This window comes from Melanerpes formicivorus, unplaced genomic scaffold (assembly GCF_026170545.1).
Source record: "Melanerpes formicivorus ecotype bairdi unplaced genomic scaffold, bMelFor1.0.p_v2 SCAF_24, whole genome shotgun sequence".
NCBI classification, from domain to species: domain Eukaryota; kingdom Metazoa; phylum Chordata; class Aves; order Piciformes; family Picidae; genus Melanerpes; species Melanerpes formicivorus.
Genome location: NW_027142376.1, coordinates 5,014,787 through 5,041,720, shown reverse-complemented (window position 1 = coordinate 5,041,720; position 26,934 = coordinate 5,014,787). Strand labels below are relative to the sequence as shown.

General features: G+C 43.3%; 1 long non-coding RNA gene across 1 annotated transcript in view; it reads right to left on the bottom strand.

Moving 5' to 3' along the window:
* LOC137448308 (uncharacterized) overlaps nucleotides 1–19,593 on the bottom strand; it is a 66,687-nt gene extending 47,094 nt beyond the window's left edge. The window contains exon 1 of the long non-coding RNA XR_010989046.1: nucleotides 19,561–19,593. This is a non-coding gene — a long non-coding RNA (uncharacterized lncRNA). The remainder of the gene's footprint in view (nucleotides 1–19,560) is intronic.
* Between the last annotated feature and the right edge of the window lie 7,341 nt (nucleotides 19,594–26,934).

Sequence of the window (26,934 nt, the reverse complement as noted above, 5' to 3'; positions counted from 1 at the left end):
CAAAAGCAACTTTATATACACAGGTGAAGCATCTCATTTGCTTCCTGAAGACTTCTCTAGAGGTTTGGGGAAATCTTTCCTTAAGCTGATTGCTAGTCACAGCTCAGACTTCATACAACAGTGTGGCTGAAATGTGAGTCAAGGTGATTAAAGAAAATTATGAAAGGAACACTTTGATTTCAGGACAAGATGTCAGTTCAGGAACAATTACATTCTATTCACAGCTTTTATGCACAGGGAAGCTGTTGAATACTCCCTGCTACTTGATTATACATCACTGTAATGATCTCATTGATTAGGTGACTTTTTCACATAAGTAAGAATGTCCATTTTCAACTGTACTTGATCACTCTGTGCTCTAGTGCGTTTGTATTTCTTTAATTGAAGAGGCAAGACTGTTAAAATTCTGGGGAAGTATTAGGCTATATGAATCTTTAACAATGGTCAGTGATTAGCAAGACCTTTTACATATTTTATGATGCAGTTAATGATAGTTGTTCACCATGCACGTTGAATGTTGAAGTGATTACCTGCCTCTAACACTGTTTTCTCGGTGAATACAGAGAGATATGTGCAATGGATGGGCATGAGAAAACTCAATCAGGCTTTTTGTGGTTATTGACAGTGCCATACTGAGGCAACTCCAAGAATCACAGAATAATTTTAGGTTGGAGGGAACAACTGGAGACATCCAATTCAACCTTCTGATGGAAGAAGGGCTAGCTTCAGTGTTAGACTGGATTGGCCAGGAGGCTGTCAAGTTTTGTCAAAACTCCAAGTACCTCAATCTTTCTGGACTCTGCTCCAGTACTTAAGGACTCAGGGGGTTGTTTTACTTCTTTTTTTTTTTTTTAACTTTATAGCCAACCTCTGTTTTCCCCACTGCAACTTGTGATCATTGTGTCTTGCTTGTACCTACATTGTGTATTGCTGAGAAGAGCTTGATTCTACCTTCTCTACTATCTAGGTTTAGATAGTTGTAGAGAGCAAGGAAATCTGTCCTCAGTTTTCTCTCCTGCCTGAACTCACTCAGCATTCCCTTTTAACTTCCCTCTCTAGTCATCAGGGTGATCCTCCACTGAACTTGCACCAGTTGTCAACTTCTGTCTTGTACTGGGGGGGGGGGGGGTGCTGGGAAGAAGTGGACAGAGTTCTCCAGATACTGTTTTGTGAATGACAAAGTGGGAAATGATCACTTTCGTCATCCCAGAGTAGCATGCAGTTTCTCCTCACAAAAGCCCACTGTGGCTTTATGTCCAATATGACTCCCAGGTCCATTTTCTGCACTGCTTCTTGTCAGCCAGCTGGTGCCCAGCCTTCGGTCCTGCAGAGGAATGGTTCTCCCATCCACATGCAGGAATGCAGTTACTTTTGCTCAGCTTCACAAGGTTCCTGTTCACCTGTTCCTGCTGTCTCAGTGTTAAGTCTCAAGGGCAAACGTGCCTGTGCTTATGCTGGCCACTCTCCCTAGTTCAGAGTCACCTGTGAAGGCTACTGTTCTCCCTCTTGACTCATTCTTGCCTTTTTTTCAAGATGGAAGGAACATTCACCTTTTTCCACTCATTAAAAGCACTTCAAGTCAAATCAGAGGGCATTATTTGCCAGCTCTGAAGAATTTGGCTCTGCATCCCTCCAGTGCCTCAAGCACAGCATGTCTTGTTTCCACCTCTCCCTTGTATCTTCAATTTTCCCTTGGTATTCTCAATTGCCTATCTCCCACAAAGATATTCTTGCCCTCTCACCTGCTAACTGCCTTCTACAGTCCTATTTATTATTTATTATTTTTATTTATTTATTATTTATTATTATTATTATTCCTATTTATTAGGAATAATTCTGTACAGTAGTATTTTCTGCATGGTATAAAACCAAATTCAGCAAATACGAAGGAGCAAGAAGGAGGGATCTTGGGGCAGGACAGCCTCTAACTGCACTGGAAATCCTCTAAGAGTCAGGTGATCTAGTTGAACTGATTGCTCTCTATGAAGTCTGATGAAAGCCTAACACACACACACACACACACACACACAATTTCACTCCTATCCTAAAAAAAAAAATGGTAGTACAAAGCAGGACAATGCTCTTTCTGTGCTCAAGTTATTCAGAAAACAATTCAGATCCACAGATAATTTTGTAACAATGGAGTACACCACTTGGCATGTTCTGCCTTTCAGTCAAGTGCAACAGCATAGCACTCTGCCAGCTCCTTTCCATGCTAGACCCCAGGAAAGAAACATGATCGTTTTCCCCAGGTCAGTATTCTGGGGAAAGCAGAATACAAGTGTCACGTCCTGATAAATTACTTCTCTCCAGCTGAATATTTTCCTTTCATGTTGTAAGACTTGCATAGAAGCCCTTCTCACTTATTTGAGACCTTGGAGATAGCTTTATGTTTTCACAGCCAGCTTTCATACGTGAATCACATCTGTTTTCCTTGCTATCAAGGCTTTCGCCCACTCAAGCAGCACCACTCTTCCTTTTTTTCAGTCTTCGGAAATGTTCTGCTTTTACAAAGACTAGATTTTTTACTTTAGTAACTACAATAATAAAACTATATTCTTGTTGCAATAATGTCCTCTCTGAAAAAGCAATATTTGAACTCCATAATTCAAATCTATTGTAGGTTATCTCCTGCAGCTGCTACCAAAATAGCTGACCGACTTTTTGCCCTGACATCTAATAAACCTTTCAATGGTCAACAGCTAAACCATTTATTATGAACCATTGAAATAAAATCTGTAATTAAAACTGAGTTGTTGTTGTTTCTACTGGTTTCTAAATAAGAAAACAAGGAAAGATGCTTCTAGGTGCAGCAATTCTGAGGAAATAAAACCTCAAACTAATCACTGCCTATGCAATCTTCAATAACATTAATTAGAGACTCATCCGGTATAAGCTATGAAAATGTAAGTCAGGAAAGAACACAAACCTATTGTGTTCTTCCATACAGGGAAAGACTCTGAAAGGAATCCTTGGAACAGGGAAATGATAAGGTTCATTAACTGAGAGAAAGGACTAGGCTTTCTTGGACAGTACAAATGTAAAGGGGACTTAATTATTTAAAAGGTTATAAAAAGAACTCAATCTTTGTTACATCCAATTTGCCTCCCTTTAAATTTGCCAGAAGGTAAGACAAGGAAAAGATATTAAAGCTTACAGAAAGAAAGGTCCTAACCCCTGAGGAAGAGACTAATCTTCAAGTCCACAAGAGGGATGTGGAGGTGCTGGAATGTGTCCAGAGAAGGGCCACAAGGATGATCAGAGGGCTGGAGCACCTCTCCTATGAGGACAGACTGAAGGAGTTGGGGCTGTTCAGTCTGCAGAAGAGAAGGCTCCGAGGTGACCTAATTGTGGCCTTCCAGTATCTGAAGGGGGCCTACAGGAAGGCTGGGGAGGGACTGCTCAGGATCTCAGGTAGTGATAGGACTAGGGGGAATGGAATGAAGCTGGAGGTGGGGAGATTCAGGCTGGATGTGAGGAGGAGGTTCTTCACCATGAGAGTGGTGAAACCCTGGAACGGGTTGTCCAGGGTGGTGGTTGGGGCCCCGTCCCTGGAGGTGTTTAAGCCCAGGCTGGGTGAGGCTCTGTCCAGCCTGATCTAGTGTGGGGTGTCCCTGCCCATGGCAGGGGGGTTGGAACTAGATGATCCTTGTGGTCCCTTCCAACCCTGACTGATACTATGATACTATGATACTATGAAGAAAGGACCAAGAATCTCCCTCAGTGAATGTACATGCATCTAGGGAGAAGTTTCCTCCCGGAATCCTTCACAGAGTGTCAATCCTGCCATTGTATTATCAATAAACAGTGTGAGCAACATGACGCACAAAGTCAGTTTAAAATTTGTAGGAATTAGAAACTTCATCAAAATAAATTGCATATGCACATATTCCAAACACCACCTTGTTTTTAGTAACAACACTCTGTAGTAGCTGCAAGTGTGAATATGGCATCGTGTCCTCAGATAACTTCTCTGAATTTCTTACATGCAACCCAGTCATGACTTTCAGAAATCTGTTCTCTATTCCTATTTCTGATATTCATGCAACTCCATTTCTTTAAACCATCAAGGAAAACAGAATTTAATGTGCTGCCTTTGTGAATGCTTAACTGTTTCATTTTCCCCTCACCTTTTTCTAACCTCAGATTGAATTACATGCCTGGGTTTGTTTGTCTTCACTGCAACAACTCCATCTGTCTCCATACCACATTTATCCTGTACTTGCACAGCACCTTCTACAAGGTCCTGTCACTCCTCACAGTTCTGGGTGCAGGTGCCCCGTGGAGTTCCTGACACTTTCCAATTCCCTCTCTAAATTCACTGCTCCTTTCCAGATCGGAGGTCCTAGCCTTCCATTCCCCACCTTCTTTCCTCCCCCAGATAAACGCTGGTTCTCTTTGTATTCTGCTACATCACTAACTGAAAAGTCCACGTCTGAAGAGAAACAATGACAACAATCACTATCCATCTAATAAAAGTCACCTTGAGCTCTCTGAGAATGTTTGAAGTAAGCAGGCTAATCACACTACTGCAAGTAGCCTTAACACTTCCCTTTCACAGATAGTAAGAGCTGTGGAGCATGGTGCTGAATAATACTGACTTCCTGAACAACTTCTGTGTCTGTAAACAGAAAAACATCTAGCTGCTTCTCTAAGTGATTTGTACTCTTTGCTTTAGTCACCTTCTGTTGAAAAATGAAATTCAGGGATCTTTACAAGCTAAGTGCTGCTGCACACAAAAGGATAACCTTATAAACACCCAACTGCAGCACTGAAGAGCCAGCGTTTCTAATATTCATACAGAGACAGGAAAAACAAACCCACACTCCCGAGTGCTTTTGTCACCTAATACAGCAAGTGTATTTTCAGCGAGTCCTTGTGCGTGTGCTCATACATGAACACTTGCCAACATGCACTTACAGAAAGCCTTCCTTAGTAGAGAGGGAGGGAGTCGACATTTTTCCTTCAGTGTTTCTCTGCCAGCTGGCTGGGTGAGCTGAGGACAGTGGGGAACATGCAAGGATTTAAATATTTTAGAGACCTATCATTTCGAGGATGAACTTTTCATTGCGGCCTTCTGAGAACCAAAAATGAGATCGGCCTTTATGCAGCCAGCAGTCAGAGCAGCGCCGGCGGAGCTGTCCCTGAGTTCCACCGTCCCATTGTTGTCCCAGTAAAGCCCAGCTCTGAGAATAGATCTGACAAATTTTCACCCAGACGTTCCCTTGTACTCACGGCTGTGGGTAGCTCTCGATTCAGCTGGGAGAAGGTCTGAGAACTCAGGGCTTAAGTCTAGCACTATTCCTTTCAAGTATAATTAGCGGGTGTAGCCCATACAGCTTCTGTGAGCAGACATTTATTTAAAGACCACACTTAAAACACAAAGCAAGATCGTAGCACAGACACCGGAGCCAGTTCAGACCACTCCAGCTTCTAAAACAGTGCAACCAGTCCTCTGTGGTGCAACATCACAAGCAAAGAAGCCCTGCTGAAAGGTGCCAACACGAAAATGGATATATACCTATTACACCTATTCCAGGACCATTTGGGAATCTGGCAGATCACTGGGTGAATCCAGGGGAACTTTAGTCCTTCAGTTTGATCCATCTCAGGAACTTCTGCATCATCCTCCCTTGCCTAGCACAGGCACACTGAGAAAACACTGCTATGTAGGACACAAACAATTAGAGCTAAATCTCCTAAAGGAAACAGAGGGGAAAGTCAGCACATGAATTCCAGGGATCTGAGCTGACTGCTAGGGGCAGATTTCAAGGCTAACAGGATCTCAGCTGGTTAGTCCAAGGCTGTTTCTTAGAAAGGCACTGATCTCTTGGAAAGGAGTTGGTGGCAGCAAAGAGACAGGCTGTGACTGGAAGCCAGAAGGTCAGTGGTCAAAATGAGACTGACTGTCAAATGAGGTCAAGCTCCAGGCTGTTTGTTGAATTAATTTGGAATTGTTCTAAAGGTCTTCCTTTCTCATTTAATCAGGTGCTTGTCAAATAGCCTTCAGTGAATCCATCAGGGAGAAAATTCATATCCACTGGTAAAACAAAGCATTTGCAATTTCCATTAAAGATCTACTTATGCTCCCTTGTGCAGAGCAGAGTTATCAATTCTGATTTAAAAGTCCTTTACTTTTTAGGGACATGGCAGAAGGGGGTCTCAGCAGACCATATGCACAAAAGGAAAACATTACAGCTTCTAACCTTGCAGCAGAAACTTGAAGGAAGGTCCTAACCTTGTATTATGCAATGCATGAGAGACCAGCCTGTTTCAGAGAAATTGCCACACTGGAGTATTTGAAGCAGCTTTAGATCAATGCAAGAAACAGTAGGGCAACAGCCATGGTGCACTCTGACTGGCTCAGTTAAGGTCTGCTTCTGGTATTTGAGATTGTTTTGGAGCTGCTTAGTATCCTTAGACAAAACTGAATGTTGTTTTGAAGGGTTTGGATGCAGAGCTTCCTCATGCACATCCCTTTAAAGCAGTTACTACAACATGTTAGAAGTTGGCCTTTTTCAGAGTTTCAAAGTCTAAGTGTAGGCTCTCAGGAACCTGGTGAGTATGTCTCCAAGCCAGCAGGCATCTAAGACACCACATCTCCCCTACATTCTGGGCATGTGCTATGCCACTGAACTATGGTAAAGCACAAATCCTCCCTCAGGAATATTTTTAATAAGTGACTCAATCTTGTCAGTATGTTTTAGATTCTGCACTCTCTCTCTCTCAGATAAAACACATAGGAAAGTGAATTTGTAATTTGAGAAGCCCAGCTGTTCACCACTCTCAGCTGATCCCAGCTAAGGAAGAGAAACAGAGTAAATGTCTCCTTCCATGTCCCCAGTAAATTGACCCACCACATTCACATTTCTTACATGAGATACACTCTGTGGGTATCACTTCAGAGTGTCCTAGATTTAGACTCAAAAGTCTGAAACACCCAGTCATCATTCTATACAGCACAGACAAACAGGTACTAGCAGCAGTACCAGTCTAGAACTAGATGAGAAGTTGGAATGTATTTCTAAGGTACCTTCCAACCTAGGCCATTCTATGAACCTGTTGTTGTTTCCAGAGTACATGGTCTCAGTAAGCACAATGGGCAAAAATAATACATTATTCTGCTGGGTTACCTCAGCTGTGTTAAACATGGCTGAAAATATCCACTGGAATGGAAGCAGAAACAAGTGGTTGGCTTCTTGCTACTCCACTCCAAGAAAAGAATGGCTTCACAAAGCTACAGTGGGTTGACAAGATGTGTTTCTTGTTATTGTAAAAAGTCATTTGGATTGGGGTTTTTTGGCTTGTTTTTCATAGAAGGCAATCACTTAATGATAAAAATAATCAGTGTTGCCCCCAAAAGACAAAACTTTAATGTGGTGAATGAGGACAATACAGATCAGGCCCATAACCTCTCAGTTATTCTGCTTCCATTGTGAGCTGAAATGTGAGCCAGTGCAGGAAAGGGCTTGCTTTCTGGTCCAGGTGTGATCCTTAAACAAGGAGTCAGATTACTCTCACTGTGTGTACATGCATACATATCTACCTATGAAGAATGTCTGAGAAAACAAATAAATAAGCATTCACTTATTTATTACCTGTTTATTTTCCCCAGAGTTTCATTCCTTCAGTCCTGTTTTATGAAACTAAAATCACCACTCAGCAAGTTAGAAAAAGGCATGGGGGGGCGCGGGGGGGAGGGAATGCCTTGGTACTGCTGGGCACGTGCTGATAATACAAAGGACTAGTGACAAGGGCAGGCATTTCATTGCTTATTCCCTTTACACAGGCACTGGTTACTTAGAGGAAATGAAAAGAAAACCTTAACCCACTGCAGTTTGTTCAACACACTTGTCAGCATCTAACATCAGACACACTCCTCCTGTCCATAGTGGCAACATGAATCTCCTACAAACGTCAAAAGCGGGGGGGGGTGAGGGAGAGCTGATGCTCTCTGCCTCTGGGGAAGGATTTTGAGAGATTAAACACATTTGTAGCTTTTTGAAATTGGGTGGGGTCTACTGAAGGGAGCTTTCACGTGAGGCAGTATCTAGGCAGAGATGACACCGACACCCATTGTTCAGAAACGGAGAAAAGCTGAGATAAATTACATTTCCTTTCAACATGCCTTTAAAATGTTTCCCAAAGCCTCTGTTGCCATGTTCATTTTCATCAGCTTATTACATTAATTTGCAGAGTCTAGCCTTTGCTGCCTGCACTCACTCCACAGTACACCTAGCTTCCTTGTTCTGTCGTCTGTAGTTTTGCCATATAATCATCAACATGATTTGTGTTGCAGCAAGTGTCCCTCAGGATAAGAATTCAGACTCCCAATGCTCCCCATGTCTGGCAGATCAAAATACAGAATGGAAAGAGGGGAGAAAGTAAGAGGAGAGTAATTGTAGGCAACAGTAGGAAAAACAACAACAACAAAAGTATCCTACTGCATGAACTGCAGAGTTATTTTCTGAGTAAGACTGTTTTGAGAGTTCTGTGGTGTTTTACAGTGGAGATGATCATTGCAAAATGAAAATATTCAGGTGTGCATGTAAGAAACACCATTACTATAGGGTAGCAAAAAGAGATACTGGGGGTTCTTTTTTCAATTAAAAGAACAGTATCAGAATGAGCAGTAACTCCTCCCTACTGAATGAGACATCAAGTTTAATTCCTTTCTGTTGTTTTAAAATCAGAAACACCAAAATCAGTTCATTTTTGTAGTTATAAAACTGATTTTAAAGACAAAATTCCAGCCCAGAGAAATGAAATCCTGTAAAGAATTCAATTTCCTAGAGAACAGATTTTCACAGAGTACCTTTCCACTTGTGCTCAGCAGTATCAGCACCATGCTCAGTAGATGGTCAAACCTCAACTAAATGCCCATCAATGGTACAAAGAACCAGTCACAGTCATTTGAGAACAGGGTCAGTGTACTGTGCTCTCATTTCTCCCCAGGGTTGCTAAGCATGTACAGACTTCTTCAGTAACTGGCTCAGACCCATAATAATAAAATTAAACCTCCCATATCCCCTTCTTATCAGAGAAGGGGCTGGACTAGGTGACCTTTGGAGGTCCCTTCCAACCCAGACCATTCTATGGAACCAGATTTTAAATCCCAAAGGTCAGTTTCTTCTGGATTGCAGGAGGTCTGTTTTTACTGTATGATTGACACAAATGTTTTGGGTGTGGGTTTGTTGATTGTTTCAGAGCTTTCCTTTGAAGGTGGAGGGCTGCATTTCCAAAGTATGAAGATTCTAATCAAAGGTCTCTCCTGCCTCACAAAGCTGGTGTCCTTCTATGAACAGGTGAAAACATTAAGAGATGAGGGGCAAGCAACTGATGTCATTTACCTGGACCTGAGCAAAGCCTTTGACACTGTCCCGCACCACATCCTGGTCTCCAAACTGGTGACACATGGGTTTGATGGGTGGACCACAAGATGGATAAGGAACTGGCTTGATGGCCGCACCCAAAGAGTGGCTGTCAATGACTCCATGTCCCAGTGGAGGCCAGGGACAAGCAGAGTCCCTCAGGGATCAGTCCTGGGACCAGGCTTGTTCAACATCTTTGTGGGTGCCATGGACAGTGGCATTGAGTGCACCCTCAGCAAGTTTGCTGATGACACCAAGCTGTGTGGTGCAGCAGACAGGCTGGAGGGAAGGGAGGCCATCCAGAGGGACCTTGACAGGCTGGAGAGGTGGGCACAAGCCAACCTCATGAAGTTCAATAAGAGCAAGTGCAGGGTCCTGCATCTGGGTCGAGGCAATCCCAGGCACAAATCCAGGCTGGGCAGTGACTGGCTAGAAAGCAGCCCTGAGGAGAGAGACTTGGGGATGCTGGTGGACAAAAAGCTCAACATGAGCTCTCAGTGTGCACTTGCAGCCCGCAAAGCCAATCAGATCCTGGGCTGCATCAGGAGAAGTGTGGCCAGCAGGGCAAGGGAGGTGATCCTCCCCCTCTACTCAGCTCTGGTGAGACCCCACCTGGAGTACTGTGTCCAGTTCTGGAGCCCCTATTACAAGAGGGATGTGGAGGTGCTGGAAGGTGTCCAGAGAAGGGCCACGAGGATGATCAGAGGGCTGGAGCACCTCTCCTATGAGGACAGACTGAAGGAGTTGGGGCTGTTCAGTCTGGAGAAGAGAAGGCTCTGAGGTGACCTAATGGTGGCCTTCCAGTATCTGAAGGGGGCCTACAAGAAGGCTGGGGAGGGACTGCTCAGGATCTCAGGTAGTGATAGGACTAGGGGGAATGGAATGAAGCTGGAGGTGGGGAGATTCAGGCTGGAGGGGAGGAGGAAGTTCTTCCCCATGAGAGCGGTGAAGCCCTGGAATGGGTTGTCCAAGGAGGTGGTTGGGGCCCTGTCCCTGGAGGTGTTTAAGCCCAGGCTGGGTGAGGCTCTGGCCAGCCTGATCTAGTGTGGGGTGTCCCTGCCCATGGCAGGGGGACTGGAACTAGATGATCCTTGTGGTCCCTTCCAACCCTGACTGATACTATGATGCTATGAAGGAAGTTTCTGTTGTTGTTTTCAGTGAAGTTCTGCTGCAGAAGATTGGAACAAACTGCATTCATTAGCCAGAGAGGCCCTTTCCTGGTTTTCAGTTTGTCAGGTAGGTGGATTATTAAAAATTACTCTCTCCAATTTGTTTTGAGTAATCCTCTTCTGGGTGGTGAATTGAGGAGCAAGTTAAAGCCTGTTAAGCCAAGGTCTGTGATGGCAGATCTGGAGAGGAGACAATTGCTGTGAAATGTATGCTATGCATGGCAGAAAGCACCTACACTTCTCAGCTGCTCCTACTCAATCAAACAAGGCTGCTAACTCAACATTCCCCAATCCGACCTGTAAGCCTTCACACCCTGCCCAGCTGGGGCAGTTATTTCTGTAGCTCTGCCTCTGGAGATCTGTGATGCAGTACTGAAAATTCAGAGCTTGACCCCATCTTTCTTCTGAAGGAGTGATCATGGCAATGAAAAAGGGGAAAAAAAACCCCGAGAGTATGATGTTCTAACTTCAGTAGACTGGAGCTGTATGAAAAAAAGCTAAGTTAAAACAATAATGCAGTTGTCAAACACCTCTGCTACAAGGACAGGCTGAGGGATCTGGGGCTTTTCATCCTGGAGAAGAAAAGACTCTGGGGAGATCTAATAGCAGCCTGCCAATACCTGAAGGGGACTACAAGAAGGATGGAGAGAGGCTGTTTGCAAAGGCCTGCAGGGACAGGCCAAGGGGCAATGGCTTTAAGCTGGAGAAGAGCAGATTAAGATTGGAAGCTAGGAACAAGTTATTTACCATGAGGGTAGTGGAACACTGGAACAGGTTGCCCAGAGAGGTAGTTGAGGCCCCATCCCTAAAGATATTCAGAATCAGGGTCAACAGGGCTCTGGGCAACCTGATCTAGTTGGGAATGTCCCTGCAGTCAGCAGGACATGGTTGGACTGGATGACCTTTGGAGGTCCCTTCCAACCCAGACCATTCTAAGAATCTATGTAATCAGGAGCAAACAAATAAGAAGTATCCATACAAAAGCTTTGTGACCACACTATCAAATCCATTCTGTAGCTCCATGATCACACCTGATATTCCAGTCATAGGGATACATACAAGAGCCCTGTTCTGTCCCCAGCCACAAATCTGCTATTTTTGTGATTTTTCTAGTGCTTCCTTCCATAACCTAGAGAAATGGTTCCTTATCACCCTGCTTGCTTACCCTCACAGTGACACTGCCATGCTGCTGGCACATTAGCGACAGCAGTTTAGCACACCTACGTAAAGAAAGCAGACTTGCAGAGAGTGCTCCTTGGAGCAGCCATATGTGAGTCAATGTGTTTGATTTTAAATGCATGAAATATTGACGTGCTCTGTGCTTCCAGCACCTGCTGCTGACTGAGCTACGTACAGCAGGGCCATAGGAGTTATCCTCTCAACAGTAAGTAATGTATGATGACAACTCAATAGTCACCAGCCAAAAAAGGGAGCAAGGTGAGCAAGGGGACTAAGAAGGACAATTGCATCAGTCAGAAAAAGAAGCAGAGAAAGGAAGAGGAAAGAAACCAATTCAAAACTCATTTTCTGGACCACACCCAGAAGAGCAAGTACTGCAGTTCCCTTTTTTTTGTGAGCTCTGATAGTTAAGCTTGCAGAATTGATAGACTCAGAGGGGACACAGGGCTCACCTTCCCGAGAGCACAGACCACAGAACTTGCCTGAGCAAATTTCTGCCCAAATTCTTTGTGCTGTATTTTGTGACAAGGAGTTTAGAACCTATGTCATTCCTATTTTTGCTAGCTGAAATTGGTTTCTACTCCACTAATTTATATAGCAGCTGTTGATCCATTACAGGAACAGCTGATTAAAACCTGAAAGAATACAAAGGCTGAGTACTCGAAATATACAAATAAACAAAGCAGTTTCAGACACTCTTTCCCCCTTTCAGGGCAGGGTAGATGCCTAATCTCAACTCCTGGCCTACCAAAGACATTTATTCATTTATAAATAATATATATTTCTTGTGAATTATAAGTAATATATTCTTCATGAGGTTTTGAAAGTAACATTTGCTTTTCATTCCCATGGCTCACACTTGATTGTACTGGCAGGAAGTCAAGACTCACAAAGCAGCCTCCTGTCTAATCAAAATTAATATACAGTAATAATTGGAAGGGCACTGGAACAAAACACTGAATGGTGCCAATAAGAAGCAAATATCACACTGAGCACAACATGTATGTTTTAGAAAGGGTTGGGGGAAAGCAGCTTTATTCTCTGTCTCAGAAGCAGGCTGCTTCCCTGAGCAGGAGCAAGGGAAACGGCTGTAATGCCTGTCCCTCCCTCCCCAGCTCCTGACTCACACCAAAGGGTGTCAGTGAGGCTGGCAGCAAACACATCTGAGGGGCCAGAGGCAGTGAGAAAGTGCATGTGTAACGGAGTGCTCCAAGGGATGAAACAAGAATAATTTTCTACTGCTTTAATGATTGCATTGAACCATCTTGTGTGTGCCATAACAGCTCCTGCTTGTGAGCACCTCTGCCTCTCCATGGAGGAAGGGCAAGGTCCAGCTGAGGAGGCAGCCCAAGTCCTTGTCTCAGGATGAGCTCTTGGGTACAGAAGAGGTGTAGCCAAAGCCAGTAACACTATCGGTGTGCATCAGCCTTCAGTGTACTCACTGGACTCTGTAAGAAAGCTTAGAAAACGTCCTGACCCTTCTGTCTTCTCAAGGTTGTGTTCCAGATGCTAAAAGCATGAACACAATTTTGTTACAAGTGAGAGAGCCAATGCAGCAGTAGCTGCAGCACAGATGGGACCAGGGCATCTCTCCATGAAAAATACAAACAAACAAACAGACTTCACAGGTGAGACTCTTAAAAAGCACAGTCGTCTCTGCAGAGGTGTCAAAACTGGTTTGTTGGGGCTTGTGCTGGTTTGGTTTCGGGTTTTATTTTTTTCCCATATAACTTCTATGAGCTATTTAGAAGTCCTGGATATTTCAAAAGCTGGCTAACCAAACAGCCTGGGCAGCTCTATGGCCTGTGTCTAATATCTCACCCCAGTCAAGCTCACAAAGTGACCAAAAAGAGCTTGGCACTAAGCAGGAGCTTGTCACATAGAGCTGCATGTTTGGGACCAGGACAGATGATGGAATGAAATTTGATGAGAAAGAAATAAATATAGCAATGTACATAAAGTACATAAAGTTTGTTTTCTTATGTGTGTTTCTGTATTACTGCCAAAGTATTCTTGGAGGTCTCTCCAGCAAGAATAAATAAATAATAGTTTACAAACCAGTCAGTGTATACAGCAACAGCTATCAGGACAGGATTTCACTGGGCTGTGGGAAGACTACTTTTATTCACAAACTATTTGCACATCAATACCAAGTGGTTCATTCATTAAAAACACACTTTATTTCCAATGCACAAAACCAAAAGGAGACTAGAACTGGGACCATGCAGGCCCCATTAGGAAAATATTGTCTCATCACTTACTAAACCACACCATCCACCTGTACAGGAGCTCATGAGCAACTCATTTAAAACCAGGACAATAATATAGCAGCTCAAGGAAAGAGTGTATTAGCTCTTAATGCGTACCTTTAAGGGAAGAAGCCTTCTATAATCATGTGGCATGGGTACATATATGCAGCCTCTTCCCGTCCTTCATCACTGATTTTTGAACCTCTGACCCTTTATTTTTAATAAAGCAATAATTGTCTTGAAGATATTGAGTTTCTTCACACTTTTGGAAAACAAGCAAGAAGATAAATGAGAAGCATTATTATTGCCCTTGCCCAGGGAAAGACTGAAGAGTGAGCTCAACTTATTTGCCACTGGAGAATTCATACAAGAAAGATTACATGTTGCCTAGCCGCGGGAAAGCTACAAGTTCACTTTCTGTTAGATTGCAGAAACTCCAACCACAACCCAAAATAGGTTCATAAGAGAATTGACTTTCTTAGTTCAATTTCTCAGAAAATGGGTTTCTTTCCAGGTAGCACAGGAGCAAGATCCTCATAACTGTGAAGGAGCTTGTCAGCAGCCCACCACATTTACACCCACCCAACATCTCGCAGCTCTCAGCTTCTGAATTTTCAGCTAACGCCTATATACTGATCAGCTTAAAACCCTATGAACCCTTCTGAACCCTTTTGAACCCAGGAGCCACAAGATATTCCCAAATGCCAAAAAAACCCAAACCAAAACACACACACACAAAAACCAAACAAAAAACCCATCACCAAACCCAAACCAAACCATCCAAAACACCAAAACATCCTTTGACCTGAGTGAAAGCAGGAGTGTGACTGTGGCAGACACTGAAGTCAAGGAATTGAGTTCATATATTAAAATATGACCCACAGCAAAATCAACAACTTACTTCAGTTACAATCAATTCTCTTCCATTAAAGCTGTTGCCTTTGTTTCCAAGGAGATTTCACTGTACAGGTGATAGAAAGAGTAAAACCAAACCTCTTTGCCCTCATGCAAGACAACAAGCAGACTGTTCAGAAGGAAAAGGATTTCGTGCTGTAAATTGTTTTCCTAGCCCAATTCAATGTAATTTTTCAAACTTTGCAGCAGTGTCTTTCATCAATTAATTTTATTCTCCAAACCAAGATTTTGGGGTCCATTAGTGAAATGTTTTTTATATTATGGAAGCTGGCTGCAATTGAAGCTATGGAAGGGCTAGTTTAATAATATTATTGTACTAATTAGTTTGTAACCTTTAGCTAATTGCTTTCAGTTCCCCATTAATTCAAGTTCTGATAATCTAACAGATGCTCTACTGCAACTGAAATTATTAGCTCTTCTGTGTTCAAATGTTAAATGCAAACTCCAAGTCAGCCTGCATCTATTTGCAAACCTGACTTCAACAAAAATTGTATTTTTATTCTCCATTCCCCTTGCTCTCTCAGAACATCCAAGGCAGCTTGGTACTGGCAAAACTCTCCAAGAAACTGAACCTAATGTGGTTAAAATCATGAGGGGAAAAAAAAATAAAATCATAGAACGGTTCATGTTGGAAGGGCCCTCCAAAGGTCATCCAGTCCAATCCCCATGCAGTGAGCGGGACATCTTCCACTAGATCAAGCTGGTCAGGGCCCTCCAAAGGTCATCCAGTCCAATCCCCATGCAGTGAGCGGGACATCTTCCACTAGATCAAGCTGGTCAGGGCCCTGTCAAGCATGACTTTGAATATCTCCAGGGATGTGGCCTCAACTGCTTCCCTGGACAACTTGTTCCCATGTTCCACCAATCTCAAGAGCATCTTGTAATTCCAAGCATCATCCAAATTCCATAGTAAACTCTTCAAGTGCTCAGCACTAAAGGAGAAGGGGCTTGATTTTCACCTAGTTCCCCAGCCAGCTGATAAAAGGAAATGCGTAACACATCCCACTCCCTTACAGTGACTGAAAACAGTACTTCTGTACCCAGTGGAAAGAAACACAGTGATTCTGATTCTCCAGTCTATAAAAGCCAATGTCTAAGACACAACCACTTATTTAATGAGATTACAATTAGTAACCAGGATACATGGTGAGGTGGTGGGCTGTGTCAGAAAAAAAACAAAGTACCCAAAAGACAGCAAAGATGTTCCCTTGCTTTTGCACTGATTTGGCAGGGGTAAATCCAACATCTGACAGGGCAGAAGATTACAAGCAAGTCTCCATCTCCCAGCTCTGTCTGATCAGTTACATTATTGTGTGATCTAGTGAGACTGAAACAAACAAGCCCCCTGCAGCAGCTGTATCTCCTCTCATTGTTTTGTTTAATTCAATAACAAATAAATAAATAAATGAGGGGTGGTAGATGATGTAGGGCAAGGAGTAATTACAGCAGCAACAAATAGGTTTAGCACTGCAACTGCAAAACAAAACATACATACTCCATTCTCAATTACTATTCTAATTAAAATAATATAAGTGAATACAACAGGACACGATGCACTAATTAAATCACTTGCATGCTATGCTGACCTCAAGCACATACACTGCCATTGTTCATGAATAATTGGGATTTAATAATATATTGAAGGATTATGAAGACTTTTTAGATGAGCCTCATTACACTTAATGAGAGCATTCTGCAAAGGACAGCAGGATGGCCACAGAAATACATATGCCCTATCTGCATGTCATGCAGCCCAGTGCTAACAGAGCTGCCTTTCTTGTCTTTGGCATAACCTGCTGCAAAAGGCAGCTTCTTTCCCTCCTTGGAGCACCTACCCACTTCCCAAGGTTGTGTATTCCTAAACAGATCCAACTCTTAGCAGCTTACAAAGAATTCTGTTCAAGAGGGCAAACAAAGCTGACAACATAGGCTGCACACAGGCAGGAAAGAAGGACTGCTCTTCAGAAGCATCAGGCACTGTCTGGAGTCTCTACACAGTCCTAACAAAACCAAGAAACTTTGAGCATTTTTAAGTTACAACTGAAAGAAACTTCAGTACTTGGTAAAACAAGGATTTAAAAAAAGAAAAAGAAAAGGTAAGAAAACTCAGCTTAGTTCAAGATTTTATAGGTTAAAAAAAAGTTACACATTTTCCTCCCATTAAATAATTTAACAACTCCTTCTCAGGGAAATGTCCAATTTTTCTTTTGGACTGTTTCAATTAGTACTCAGAAGTTGCCCTCCTTAGCTCAACATAATTTAAGTATCATAACCCAGTATTAAAAAGATGCCTACAAGAAAAGGAAACTTCAGGACACAATTATAATATGAGAGTCCAGAGATTAAATGAAAGGGTTGAGTGACACATCAGTGACAACTAAAGCTCCAGTCAGGGCAACATTTTGGATTCAAAATTTTGCCTCTCTCTTTCAAAACCCAGATGCTGAGAGGGTTAGAAACTGCTGCACCTGATGGGAAACGGTAACATTTTCAAACGGGCCTTCAAATGTGATCTCAACACATTGGGAAGCTTTGATGAGGAAACACAATTGGAGGCAGGTCTGGAGAAGTGTCATGATGCAGAGATCTTCTGTGTGCCTTTTCTTTTCCCTATTAAATGATGTCTCTAGTTGTCAGGATTTCAGAAAGGGAGAGGGCAGCAAGGAAGGCTGGGAAAAGCCACACTTCATCTCACGTGCCGTCCTTCCACGGTTGTGTCCAGCTGGCTCAGGTGTCAAGAAGCACCTGCTCAATATGTTCAGCTGACATTTTGGGTAAGTGCTGCTGAAACCTCTGACCAGACCTTTGCAGAAGTGGACATTCTGCTCATTACTTTGCCTCATTATCTCTTCCAAATTTCTACCTCTATATATGCAGGAAAACATTTACAACTGAGACAAGCTCAGAATGACGGGTAGAAGAGTTCATCCAGGTCAAATATGAATAGATGCTAAATCCAATGGTGTTTTAATTTGATGCTAAAATATGAGAAGAGAAAATACTGTATAGCAGGAGGCCTCTATTTAGAAAAAAAAATACTGTATAGCAACATCCATATATGCATAGCACTCACTGCTCTGTGTGACTCTTCGAACACAAGCAGTCTCTCTCTGCCCCTAGAAATCTGAGACCTAAAATAGGCAAAAGAACTTTGCATGCAAAGCAAACAGAATAAGAAGATAAGAATCTAATCTCTGGTAAGAGCAGGACGATGGTTTATCATTCAAATCGTTAAGTCATTTTATGGTGGCTTAGCAAACACTCACAAGCTTTTTGGAAAACATGTTTTAAGGCTGATTCCAGACTCTGCTTTTGGGTAAAGGAGGGAAGGTTTAACAACCAACCACCACACCCCACTCAACAAAACAGCTTAGATACTCTGCATCTTCATTCTTCCCTCCCAGAAGCAAAACACAAGACACTCACAAGTTCTCCTGGGGAACAACATTTCATCTAATGGTGCAGGAGACTGGGAAAGAAACAGAAGCTGCATGATTTCTAGAATCTGAGCAATAAGAGGAAACCTTCCTGTGGAACAACAGGGGATAGTGAGGGGTTCTCTCTTTCAAGGAAGAAATCAAGAGGAGATTCATGAAGGGCACTGCAACTGAATCCTAATTAGGAATTGATGTGCCTAACAGGAAATAAATTAAATACACTGGATTTCATTAACAAAAATATAAAAACATGGCAATATTTAAAGTGGGCATCAAAAAAGAGAAGCAACCCCAATTTAGTTTCTCTTGGGAAAATTCAAACTGAGCAACTTGGGCACTGGGAATTACAATATGTAGTGAAGCCAAGAAGATAGGCAAAAGCAGGGAGCACAAATCAATTTTGCTCTTACTTAGGCTGCTACAGAACTGCCAAGAAGACATTGGAAAGAGCAAGCAATGGAAAACAAAGCCACACTGAGAAGACAGCAACAGACTCTCTCCTGTAAATGGTGTGATGATAGTGCAGGTAATTATGGAAAGGCCAGGGAGCAGGTCACAGGCACAGGATAAAGAACACAGTCAAGCCAAAATCGACTCAGGCATTTTGCAATTCATTATGGTTCCCCTCCATCCCCATTCTTAACTGTGTTTCTGAGTTTGCGGTTAAATTACACTGCCAGATTCAAACCCATTATGGAAGATAGGACACATTCCCATCTTGAATGGTAATGAAACCTCCAAGCACCTCCAAGTCCTTTTATGCCAGGCAGATTTCCAGCCTCTACCCCACCAAGCCTGCAAGTGTTGCTTGGGGTTATCTTTACAAGGTATTGAGTTTTCTCCCCTTCCAAGTGAGTGGAATTCAGGAAAAGTCTTGCTTAACAACCTAGACAAAATACTGAACAAATGAATGGTGTCTGAAAAGGATAAGCTATAAGAGAGAGACCTTTCCTCTCCTGCTACAGCTATAACCTCAGGTTATGCCACACAGCTTAATTTAAGTGCTACAATCCAAGCATTACTCATCTCTTGAGGAATTAACCTCTTCAGAGCAGGCCTCTCAGGTTGCTGTATTTAGGTAGCCAAAGAGCTGCATGGTTTCGTCCATGAAAACTCAGTTTGAGCCTTTTTCTGGCTCTCACCAAAGGTCTCAAAATAGATTTTAAAATAACTCTCAAAAACTCATCAGAACATATTGAGGCACTCTTTCAGCAAGCAGTTCACCCTACCTGCTCCTTACCTTTCTGCAATTAGCACAGAGCTGAGTCTTGACAGGACCACAAACCACAGGATTCAGGGAGATAGGCAGAGCACCCCTCTCGATTTTCACTATCCATTGACGCTGTCTACGGCTAATTTCTGGAAAGAGAGGGAGAATAAAAAGTTTCCACTGAAACTAGTTATGGACAATCAACATTTCAAAATCAAATCATGCTTGAAACTAAGGAGCTCTCAACAGGAACTGCTTAGAGAATTAGCGTGAAATAAGGAGCATCACTACGGAAAACTGAAATATATAATCAATAGATCATCTAAAGATCTAGTGATAGTTGGTGACAGTGTTTATCATCATTCCTAGTATGAAATTATATGGTCCAATTTTAAAAGGAAATAAACAGTTATGAATATTCTCATCAACTCTCCTCCAAAACAGCCTCACAACACCAACCTGGAAATGACACAAGGTGACTCTTTGATAGATCTTGTCTGCTCCATTATTCAACAGCTCAAAGCCTAACCTAGCAGCTGCTTATTTGATATCTGAGAGCATCAAACTTCTCTTGTCTTTGATATTCACTTTTTTACATTCTCATTTTAATGCCTGCTTCCAATACTTGATGAAAACAGAAGGACACTTCTAAGATTCAGATCTTCCAGTTCAATGATGCAGATCAAACAACTTCCAACAATGTTTGGAGAGTATCCAAACATTTACCAAAGTGAGAAAGTTGGGTTACTGACCCACTAGAGATTTCTAGCAAGTAGAGACAAAGAGATCCTTTCTCTGTGTTTTGCTTAAGTAATTGGTGAATTTTATTTAGGATATTGCAGTTATTACTTCAGCAACAACTGGATAATTCATGCCCTAGCTGGATCGTTCAGAACAGTCTATATTCTTTGCTGATGATGCTCCTGTAATCAATGCATCTTCACAAATTTATGTTGACAAGGAAGTGGCCCAGTATTGTAGATAGGCATTAGTCAGAATCACAGAGCCAAGCACTCCACAACTTTGTGGAGGGGGGGAAAGAGTATTTAAAATCAATGTTACACCTGCAATTGGTCTGTACAATTTCAACAGACTGATAACTGTGAAGTTCTCATCAATGCAGAATAAAGTTATTCCCCCCCCCCCCGTATATTGTCATTGTTGTTCCAAAATCAAAAGTATTTTCCTTTTGCTAAGATTTATTTAACTTGAAAAGATTTACTCAATTATAAGGAGCTTTATAGCCCAAAAGCAGAAAAGAAATAGGAAAGAGAGAAATCAGTGCAATATTGTTGAGGTCTTTGAATGCTCCTGCTTTGTTTACAATGATTAATTAATTTTGATCACAGAGACGATGGAAGGGAACGTCACAAGATATCTGCAACAAGTATTTTAAGCTTTCTAAGTAACAGCTGCTATCAGATGGGATTTCAAAGGATGCTCACTAAATTCTGCTCAGCTCCAGCAGGCTGATACCACAGGCTACTGTATTACCTGCTGATCTCTCTTAGGTCAGTGAGAGGTGCAGGTGCCAGAAATATCTCACACACTGGCCCAAAAGAGAATTTTTCAGCGTGTGGATGAAAGACCATAGAGGGAAAAGTTCAACTGGCATCCTGGTTTCTCTCAAAATACAAAGCAGCTCTTTCTATACCTTGAAGCTAGAGATGATCAATAACAGAAAAGCACAGTCCAAACAAGCCTTTGAAAACTTACCTAATCAATAATCTGGTTTCAATTTTAATCCTTAAAATACAACACTCTGCTATTTAGAATTCTATTAGAAAATTAAAAGAAATCACAATTAATTTTCCCTAGATTAAACTCTAACATTATCTTCGTTCCCACAGGCACCTCTGCACTGAAGAAATCATAGAATAGCTCAGGCTGGAAGGGAGCTTCAAGATCATCTACTCCAACCTCCCCATCATCATAGCATCATAGTATCAGTCAGGGTTGGAAGGGACCACAAGGATCATCTAGTTCCAGCCCCCCTGCCATGGGCAGGGACTCCCCACACTACATCAGGCTGGCCAGAGCCTCATCCAGCCTGGTCTTGAACACCTCCAGGGATGGGGCCTCAACCACCTCCCTGGACAACACATTCCGGGGCTTCCTTCACGACTCTCATGGTGAAGAACTTCCTCTTCACGTCCAGCCTGAATCTCCCCACCTCCAGCTTCATTCCATTCCCCTGAGTCCTATCACTACCTGAGATCCTGAGCAGTCCCTCCCCAGCCTTCTTGTAGGTCCCCTTCTGATACTGGAAGGCCACAATTAGGTCACCTCAGAGCCTTCTCTTCTCCAGACTGAACAGCCCCAACTCCTTCAGTCTGTCCTCATAGGAGAGGTGCTCCAGCCCTCTGATCATCCTTGTGGCCCTTCTCTGGACACATTCCAGCACCTTCAGATCCCTCTTGTAATAGGGGCTCCAGAACTGGAGGCAGTACTCCAGGTGGGGTCTCACCAGAACTGAGCAGAGGGGGAGAATCACCTCCCTTGACCTGCTGGCCACACTTCTCCTGATGCAGCCCAGGATCTGTTTGACTTTGCGGGCTGCAAGTGCACACTGAGAGCTCATGTTGAGCTTTTTGTCCACCAGTACCCCCAAGCCTCTCTCCTCAGGACTGCTTTCCAGACAGTCACTGCCCAGCCTGCATTTGTGCCTGGGATTGCCTCGACCCAGATGTAGGACCCTGCACTTGGTCTTGTTGAACCTCATGAGGTTGGCTTGTGCCCACCTCTCCAGCCTGTCCAGGTCCCTCTGGATAGCATCCCTTCCCTCCAGTGTGTCTGCTGCACCACACAGCTTGGTGTCATCAGCAAACTTGCTGAGGGTGCACTCAATGCCACTGTCCATGGCACCCACAAAGATGTTGAACAAGATTGGTGTGGTGGGTTAATGCCTTTTTCTGAAAACAAAAGAAGAAAGCAGGGTGGAGGGCTTGTGGGTACTTTACCCTCCATGCAGGGCGTTTCCCCTGGGAAAGCTGAGTCTGTTCCACTCCCCCCTCCCTGCCCCGCTAGGGTATAAAAAAAGCAGGACATCATAGCTGTGGGATCTCCTTTTTGGCTCCTGCCTCTGCTGGATGAGAGCTACTGCAGCTGCCCTCCTGCTCCTCAGCCACGTGACCGGACCTGATCCTTTTCCCTGCTGCCTCCGCACCTCCTCAGAGAAAGACTGGTTTTGTATTATTCTTTTTCTGTCCCACTCCCATCCATTCTTGTTCCTTGCCCTTGTGAACCTTTTTTTTCCCTGTTATTGTCATATATATATAATTTGAAGAAAAAATTATTTGCCTCTCTACTTCCAAGCCGACTCCAGATTGTTGTTTAGGGGATTTGCTCCTTACCCTTTTTTTTTTTTCCTCTCCCTGTTTGGAGGGAGGAGCGGGGGGAGTGGGGAAGAGATTCTCAGCCTTTTCCCCATTTGAGTTTTTAACTCTCAGTTAAGGCTCAAACCACCACAATTGGTCCCAGGACTGATCCCTGAGGGACTCCACTTGTCCCTGGCCTCCACTGGGACATGGAGCCATTGACAGCCACTCTTTGGGTGGGGCCATCAAGCCAGTTCTTTATCCATCTAGTGGTCCACCCATCAAACCCATGTGTCACCAGCTTGGAGACCAGGATGTGGTGTGGGACAGTGTCAAAGGCTTTGCTCAGGTCCAGGTAAACGACATCAGTTGCTCACCCCTCATCTCTTAATGTTTTCACCTGTTCATAGAAGGCCAGGCAGGATTTACCCTTGGCAAAGCCATGCTGACTGTTCCAAATCACCTCTTCACTATTCTTCTGAGCCAGTAGTGCCTCCAGAAGGATCTGCTCCAGGATCTTTCTGGCCACAGAGGTGAGACTGTCTGGCCTGTAGTTCCCTGGTTCCTCCTTCTTACCCTTTTTGGAAATGGGGGTAATGTCTCTCCATTTCCAGTCTGTGGGGACTGCCCCAGACTGCCATGACTTTTGAAATATAATAGAGAGGGGTTTAGCAACCTCATCTGCCAGTTCTCTCAGTACCCGTGGATGTATCCCGTTGGGTCCCATGGACTTGAACACTTTCAGGTTCTTCAGGTGATCACGAACCTGATCTTCACATTGTAATGGGCAGTTCTTCCTCCTGGTCCCTGGCATTGTCTTCCATGACACCAGGAGTGTGGCTAGAGGCCCTTGCAGTGAAGACTGAGGTGAAGAAGTTATTGAGTACCTCAGCCTTTTCCACATCACTTGTGACCTTTTCACCAGTTTCCTTTCTGAGGGGGCCCACACCTTCCCTAGTTGTCTTCTTGCCATTAGTATACCTGTAGAAATTCTTAGTGTTCCCTTTAACCTCCCTGGCTAGATTCAATTCATCTCTGCTTTGGCTTTCCTAACCAGGTCTCTTGCTGCTTGGGCAGCTTCCTTATATACCCCCTCTTCTAGCTGTCCTTCCCTCCACTTCCTGTGGAGTTTCTTTTTAAGTAATAGTGTGTCCAGTAGCTATCATGGGCAGAAACATCTCTGCTAGACTCAGCTCAAGGCCTCATCCAACCTGTCCTTCAGCACCACCGGGGAAGAGGCAGCCACAACCTCCCTGGGCAGCCTGGTTCCAGAATCTCACCACGCTCTTACTGAACAATTTCTTCCTAAGATCCAGTCTGAACCTACTCCCCCCCTCAGCTTCCAACCATTCCCCCTACTGCTAGACATCCTCATGAAAAGTCCCTCTCCAGCCTTCCTGTAGGTATTGGAAGGCAGCTAAAAGGTTCCCCCAGAGTCTTCTCTTCTCTAGGCTGAACAACCCCAGCTCCCTCAGCCTGTCCACATAGCAGAGCTGTCCTAGCCCTTGGATCATCTTTTTGGCCCTCTTCTGGACTGTCTCCAACAGCACTGTGTCTTTCTCATGATGGGGACACCGGAACTGGATGCAGTATTCAAGATGCAGTCTGCCAAGTGCAGAGTAAAGGGGCAGAATCACTGCTCTTGACCTGCTGGCCACACTCCTCCAGATGCAGCCCAGGATACGATTTGAAATCATGACATGACAACATGTACTGAAGCTTCAGGCTGCAACTTTCAAAACTCACCCAAATGAGGACTGTCTGTAAACTGCTACAGTCAAATTTAGCTGACACACACATTGCACCCCTCAAAAAAAATTTATAGATAGCTTTTCAAATGCTGCTTATATTTCTTTAAAGCTGCCACTGTCTGAAACAGTTGAAGACTGCTGTTATCAGCTCTGACTTCTGTAACAAATCTGCTAAAGATACTTGTTGTATATCATACCTGTGGAATGCCAGTCACAGAACCTACAAAGACTTTCTTCACTGTGTCTCTGAAATGCAGGGAGGTCATCATTTTGTGTGTTACTGCCCTAGCATGCTTTGCTTTTAGAGGCTCTGTGGGAAGATTTTTGTAACAGTATGATAGATAGCACTTGGAGATGGAGAATTCCAGATCACTGGGGCCTCAGTTTTGCACAGAGGAAAAAGAACTGCTATGACTTTTCAGGTGACTTTTTGTGGCATGGACTCAGGTAGAAACTGTTTTCTTCATGCATGCAAAGGAAGCTCATTTTACCTCCCCAAACCTAGGGAAATTAGTATTAAAATAAGTACTAAGATAAACACTAATAGCAGAGCAAGCAAGAAACCTTTGTGTGTCTCTCACTGGGTCATTAGCTCAGGACATAAACCAGCAGTTATCCATGCACATCTTGCACTAGAACTGAGGAGGTTTATTTCTATCAATAAAATAAAGATTGTGGCTTGTTTTGCAGAGAGGACATTTTTTAACACAGGTAACAAATTGCTGTGTGAAACAAAAACTTACTGATACATCTCTGCTACCTGCAAGCAATGGTTGCTGAAGCTTAACTTTTAAGATGCTTTTATGATAAAAAATGAGCTTGAAGAAAGGCAATCCAAGGAAAGGAAATCTAGGGAAGAACCAGGAAGAAGCAGAAGTAAGCAAAGTAGACCAAGGCTTTTTGGTTTGGGGTGGGTTTATATGGTAAAACCCTTTGATCAGGCTACTCACTGGTGGTCATTTGTCAGGCTATCTCCCATGAGCTGCCCCATGACACCATCAGTTCATTCCCACTTTTCATTGCACCAATTACTTCCTCGTCTTGTGCTCCTCACACCCACCTTCCTCATCCTTCGACTTCAATGCCTGGTTTTCTCTTCCTCTGAAATGTATCCCCTCCTAAGCAAACTTGCTGTCACTACCCTTCTCAGAAGATCTTAATTATCCCCCATTTAACCACATGCTGCAAGCCCTGCAGTGTGTGGAGTGTCTGCACTTTGTCCTTTTAGCTAGCTAGTGCAACAACTATTCCTTAGGCATGGCTTCCAAACACCATAAAACCCCCAAACACAATCCACAGGGCTCACAAACACTGTATTCAAATCAGCCTCCCGCTTGCTGACAGCAGAGTCTCTCTGAGAAAACATCCCCTATTTGCTTGCATCATACTTGACTAATGGAGATGCTCATGATGAAGAATGACATTTAGAGTGATGGAACCAAACCTGCTTGGGAATTGAGTTATTTCTAAACATCTCTAAACAAATTGTTTAACTTGCCAAAAACATTTACCTTCAACATCTTTAACATGGAGGAAAAGAGAGACATTTTGAAATGAAGCCACGTTGAAAAAAGAGGTTATGACAAAATGGTTAACAACCTCAGAATAAAATGTTTCACTTCATTAAGCAAAAGATTTCAACTCAATCCAGACTGAGTTGGGGGGGTGAGCAGCGTAGTGCAGCACGAGAAGAAAGCGAGCATTGTTTCATCAAAAAGAGAGAACAGCACTCCTGGGAAAATGTTACTTTAGATTCATCTGAATTTAAAAGTCAAAATTCTTATCAGCAAAGCAGAGTGGCAGTTATGTACACAGTGGATGCTATCAGTACTTGCCTGGCTTCCTGGCATTTCAGTTTGGCTACCTGGCTTAACACTCACAGGCTGTCCTTGGCTGACGTATCTGAAGAGATCCCTGGAAAACAGATCTAGAGAGAAGAACTGGCTCTGCCCTCAGAACAATTTAGGTCTCCATAAAAAGAATCTTTTACATCAGTTAGATGCTGTACTTGATATGATGCTAATCTCTTATCCCCTAAACACCAAAGAGCTTTGAGAAGGACATGACAGAAGTTCACGGCTGGGGTTTATCTCTAAACTCAGTTTCAGATACCGGTTCAAGGTCTTGACTTTAATCTTCAAAGCAATTAACAGATGATCCTCTGCTACACTGGAGACCAAATTGCTATCTATAAATTTCCTAAACAGTTGTGCTTCCCTGGGACAATGCTGATCACAAAGCCCAGACCAAGCTTCAAGAGATCTTGGGCCAAGCATTTTCTACTACAGGAGTCTGGCTACCAAACAAGTGTCCATAGGAGGATTCAGAGCTTCACT